Source organism: Molothrus ater, chromosome 5 (assembly GCF_012460135.2).
Source record: "Molothrus ater isolate BHLD 08-10-18 breed brown headed cowbird chromosome 5, BPBGC_Mater_1.1, whole genome shotgun sequence".
Classification (NCBI taxonomy): Eukaryota; Metazoa; Chordata; class Aves; order Passeriformes; family Icteridae; genus Molothrus; species Molothrus ater.
Window position 1 is genome coordinate 18,667,435 of NC_050482.2, and position 5,990 is coordinate 18,673,424.

Sequence of the window (5,990 nt, forward strand, 5' to 3'; positions counted from 1 at the left end):
CTTGGGAAAGACTAATACTGCTTTTTTCCCTGCAGAATTTAAAAGATAATGTTTACTTCTATCAACAGCCAGCATCTCTTTGTTCTTCTAGAGTTAAATGAGAACAGCACACATTTTTCCTGCAGTAATAAAACAATTTGGTCGAGTTTATATGTAGCTGGAAGTAGGTGAGTTTGAAGCAGCTTATTGGGAAACATGTTTAAATGGTTACTGGTTAATTATTATCTCAGTTTTTTTCTCCTACTTTTTAACTGTGAATATAACCTTGACCCTTGTAGAGGAGATTTTTAATCTCTCCAAACCAGTGGAGAAGAAAGAGGATGAAAAAAAACCATATTTCTTTATAAACAAGTGGTGCAATTTTTACTCAAGGCTTGAATGTAATACAGGCTTATGACTTAAAGCAGTGTGGAGTCACATCAAACAAGGAGGAATGCTGGCAGTGAACAAGCTCACCTGAAAAACACAGCTCTCTGGACTCAAGAATCTTGGCTCCTCTGAAGGGAGTCTTTGCTGTAGCTCCTATCAAACTCCCTATGTGGTGGAGAGTTGTAGTGATGGCAGTTTGTAGTCTGAAATCTGCTTCTTAGTCATACAGATAATTAATTGTATAGTCATGCTTTTTATCAAAACATCCTGAGAACAAAAGAACTAGTCACTATTTTTAAAAGTAAAATTTCATCAAGTTAGTCTATTTATACCAGTGATTTCCCTTTTTCATTTTGCTTTCATTTGGATTTTTAAAGGGCTTAGTTCTCAAGACTGCACTGTTTCAGTGTCAGCTTGGCTAAGAATGAATTAAAGGCTTATGTTAGAATTTTTTTAAGACAATATGCAGGCCCAAAAGACCTTCAAATTGAAGCACTTAATTTTTAAATAAAAATAAGGGAAACTGAGAACATAAAGCTGCTGTTTTCAGTTGTAAGCCTTGATCCTTCTATAGGAGTTACAGGAGCATCTCCTTCAGATCAGGCACTGCTGCCTGTCAGAAAAGAATGGTTCCAAAAGAAGGGCTGAAAGCTTTCATTGAAGCTTGAGGTAAGTTATTGAGTGACTGTTTTATGTTGGGTTTGCCTTATTATTTTTAATGTAAATACTTAGTGATTGCAAAAATTTTATGGTTTCACAACCCTTCTCATATTTGTAATAGATAAGACCCCCCCCACTCAAATTTTAAAAATTGTAAAAAGCAATTTTTACAGTGCTTTCCCTTAGACTAATAAAGCTGTAAATAGTGGGAGTTCTCATCAACCTGAGTTTGTGCTGCACCAATCCCTGTAGCAGGGATTGGTGCAGCAGTTCCTTGATGCATAACATGGTGACCCTGCAACAGTGATACTTAAAGATACTTTCAGTACATTAGCAACTTCAGAAATAAATATACTAAGCAGACTTTTTTTCAGTGTTAGCATAGAAAGTAAAGTGTAGATGATACTTGGTCATCATAAAAATCTTAAAGCCTTTGCTTCTTTTAAAAGTAGGCAGGTGTGGCAACTATACACAAAAAATAGTTTGTAGTAATAAAGGTAGGAAGGGGAAGAAGTTGAGATCTGCAACAGCCTTTTCAAAGAACTCAGGTCTTGTGAAGGGTATATAATGGGAAGTATCTATTGAGATGTATATTATGCTTCAGAAACCTGAGATAATGCTTCCCCCACATTTGCTTCTTTTTATATGGGGCCTCTTTCCCTGCTTACCAAGTCCAAGTGAAGAAAACATGTTTGCAGAATTTAGTCAGTGAGCTTTTGCTACCAAAACCCCTTGCTTCCCCAAAGTAGCTTCTGAATTTATAAAGAACTGAAATCTCAACTAGAGCAGTGTCAAGACCAGTGTAAGGATGTAATTGATTGAATCGATAACAGCTCAGAGTAGGTGTTTACAGTTTTTGAGATTTCTCCCTTAAAGTAGCTTTTTTTTCCTGACATTATTCAGATCTGGCTGTATTAAATTTTCATTTAATTACCTCCAAACATAGGAAAACTAAATACACACAGAGACACACATATATATAATACACAATTAACAAATTACACTTTCTAGTTTTATTTAGATTTTATAAACTAAGCATTTTACTCTTACACAAACATATTAATCTTTTGCTTTATTCTTAGCAACAAGAAACAGTGATTCTTTACCTTCTTGGTTTCATTGCAAAGCTCACCCAAAAGTGATTTCATAAAATGAGTATGCCAACCAGAAATAGTAACCACGGTGATATCCCTGACTCAGGTATCAACTTGGGTTCTAAGGACTGGATCTTTGCTTAAGCTGTCCCTGACTCTTATTTAATCTATGAACCAATGCCTTCTTCCAGCTTCCTAAACTGGCAATTTTGAAGGAAAAGGTGGACTCCATTTCAGGCAGCATTTTTACCTTATACTTGGCACAAACTGACAGATGAAGCCTTGGTACAGAACCACGGGCAGCTGCAGCTGAAATAAAGCAGAATTGGTGAAAGACTGCCCATAACAGTAAGATGTAGAATTTCAAAAGAAACATTGGCTTCCCTTTCTGTCATAAAGGTCTGAAATGAGCAACCAAAAAGTAGTTAGAGTTGCTCATGGTTATCTAAAGAGGTGATCTAAAATAAGTAGCTGCATACAAAATGGACCAGTTACACTTTGAAATCCTACATATATAAATAGGAAATGAAGAAAACCTTTGTAGAGATATTTGTTATTTAGCATAAGGAGTTTTTGCAAATATCCTTTTAATCTTTGGTGTCATGTGTTAAGCAGATAGTGATGCATTTCATGTCTCACTGTTTAACAGCCTCTTAACATTAGTTTTGGCATAGTTGAGACTAATTATGTAAGCAGCTCACTGAGATAGTTGTGGCTAAACACTCTTGCTTACATCAATGATAAGCTCAGCTTGATGAAAAGTTTTCTTCTTTTCTTGCAAACAGAAAGTGAAGTCACTTGTACACGAAGGAGCCTTTGAATACTACGAAGGAATGCTCTTTGAGAGTAGTGCTAGAATGGAGTATGTAAGTCTGAGCACATGTAGTAAAGGCAAGCAACATTCGGCTATGATTTCTGGAATTTCTGTGTAAGTTATTAAACACTGTCAGATGCAAGGGAAACACTCTCTCTTGCATTGAAATTGATACAGCAAACCAATGCTAAGAACTCATATCCATTTCCAAGTTTCTTAACATTAGAAGAACTAGAAATATCCAGGAAAATAAGAATGATCCTGGAACAACTGTAACTGCAGGAGCAGCAGCACAATCTCAAGCTTTGTTCTGAATGTGTAACTTGTCTCACTAAGGGGATGTGTGAAACAGCCAGGGAGCAAGAAAAAGGAGTGTGCTCAGTGTTTCAGAATGCATTGCACAAATAGATTGCATTGAGGTTGTGTTCTGATGGATAAACAAGGTTAGAACCTGAGACGTGCTCTGTTTTTCCCTCAGTGGTAGCAGATAAATGCATTTGATGTCAGATCCAATGCAACCATTCTCCATGCCTCCTCACCCCAATTTAGATCAAGAGAGAAGACCCATAGCAAGTACTTAGGGCAGGTGTAAGATCAATATAGTCTGATTTTTTCCAGCTCTTGATATTAGAGACTTTGTGAACTGGAAGTTGTTCCTTGATCTTTAGTTCTTTTGATTCTTGATGCAAGAGTCATTGTTCACCTTTGTTTTGAAGCAGCTTTTACTTTCAGCTTCCAGAAATGTCCTCTATTAGCAAGTTCCACAACATTTTTTTCATGCAATTACTTTATTTAGTTTTATACCAAGAATGTCCTACATCTCAGGCTGTAAGACTCTGATTATTCACCTTCTTCAAGTGAAATGGCATGGTGACGTATTTTTGTCCAAATAATCTATTCGACTTTTTACAGGAACAAGCATTGTTCCTGTAAAATTCCAAGAAATTAAGTCAAACTTGAAAGAGCAACGTATGATGCTACACAACATTTGACCCTTGGGGAGTTTAAACAAGACACCCTGAAATAAATCTCATTCTATACCAGCATTATAGATTAACTGTACTATCTGTATTTTTGTTTTATTCAGGTTAATTCAACCTTCAGTTAATTCAACATACTCACCTTATTTCTGTTTTTGTTAAGAAAAACAGAAATATTATTGTTACTGTAATCAGTCAATTCAAAAGGTACTTTTAAGAACTTAAATAAGCATGAGAAATTTATTAAAGTCTCTTCAAAAATCCCAAGTGATTAGTCACTGTCCTCCTACCTGCCCTATTCATTCTCTAACCTGACGCTTCCTCCTATGTCCCCCAAATGCAGAAGAACTTGTACTACCCCACTTCAAGTTTGCAGAAGGAGCAGACTTCCTTTATGCCTTCTTGTATTTAAGGGAACTTGAACTCACTTTTTTCTCCATGCAAGTACCCTGAATATTCATTTATATTAAATGAGAAAATAAGCTCTGTTCTTATGGAGCTAAAGAAAAGCACCACAAGAGATGTTGGAGACGAGAAAATTAATTTAAGGAGAGAGTGCTTTAGTTTCTGTTCCAAGGATTGCTTGTTTTATTCAAACAGCCTTTAGGGAAAAACTGCAGTAATCTTCATCCCAGTTTGCCAGCTGCCCCTGCTTATTTCAAGTGAGGGCCACCATGATATTCATGGCCTGTGTCTGAGGCAGTTACCCATAAAATCATAGCTAGAAAGGAATACGTGAGTTGGAAAGGACACACAAGGATCATCAAAGTTCACTCCTAGTCCTGCACAGGACATCTCCAAGAGACACACCATGTATACTTCTTGAACTCTGTCAGGCTTGGTGCTGTGACCATGTCCCTGGGGAGCCTGTTCCAGTGCCCAGCCACCATTTGGGTGAAGAACCTTTTCCTATTATCCAACTTAAACCTGCCCTGATACATGCTGTTACAGAGGTCATACAGCCACAGGTACTGTGGTGCTCCATGCACTGCCTGGGCCACAATCTAGCCCTTTTAGCCACAAAACCAAAGTTGCAGATTTTCAAACTAAGCACTTTCAATAACCACACATGGAGGACAAGATGTAACAGGACACAAATAAACTTCAGACACTCTTCAAAACTGCAATCCAGTATCTCTTTCCTGTCTCCCTATATGTATTTTATCTTTCTCTACCCCAAACAAATAGAGTAAAAGCCCAGTTTGAGCTGATTGCTTCTATTTCCATGGGTGATGAGGCTGTGAACAGTAGTAGACCTGAGCTCCACAGCTGAACACCATCACTGGTTTAAGTCCCACAGGTAGCAGCACCCACACACCAGAGTAAGTCTCTGGAAGGACTGTATGATGTGAGAATGAAATTCAGCAAGATGAAACTCTTCAAATGCCTCGTGTACGTCTTCACTGCCACTTCAGACAACAGCTTGACATGCCTATTCTGCAAGCAGAATAGTTGAGTTCAGTGGCCCTAGGTTTTCTCTGTAGGTGATAGAAGCAAGTTCCTGCAGAGGGATTCTGACAGCCAGGGATTTGGAAAGCTGGAGCATCCACACAGACATTTGTATACACCTGGGCAGGATAAATTTTAGTTTGGGTTCTTGAGTTGTGGATTCCAGTGTGAGGGAGTTACATAAAGTCAATGATTAGCCTTAACATGAAGGCCTACCTACATCCTTAAAAGTTTTCCTTTGTGTGGTTCCAAATTTGCAGCTATTTGCACATGTATTTCCTTCTGTCTCTTGTGAATTGTTTGATGTTCAAACTGGCTCTGGAGGAAGGTAGGTTTTCTTCCAAAGACAAGTCAAATAGATAATAAATACTTGAATGATTTAAATTTCAAGAGCGGCCAGAGACTGGACCAACAAGTTCTGCAGGTTGCTTTTGCCAGATCTGCTCAGGCCAAGGAAGCCTGGGCAACAACAGCCACCCTCGAGGGAGCAGGCCCCACCCCACCAGATCAGTTCCACTGATACATAATCTAGACAACAAAAAGAAAACATGGTTCAGGGTAAAGTAGTTCCTGAATCAAGCAAATTTAAGAATAAAAAGAAAACAAACAAAACAAACAAGCAAA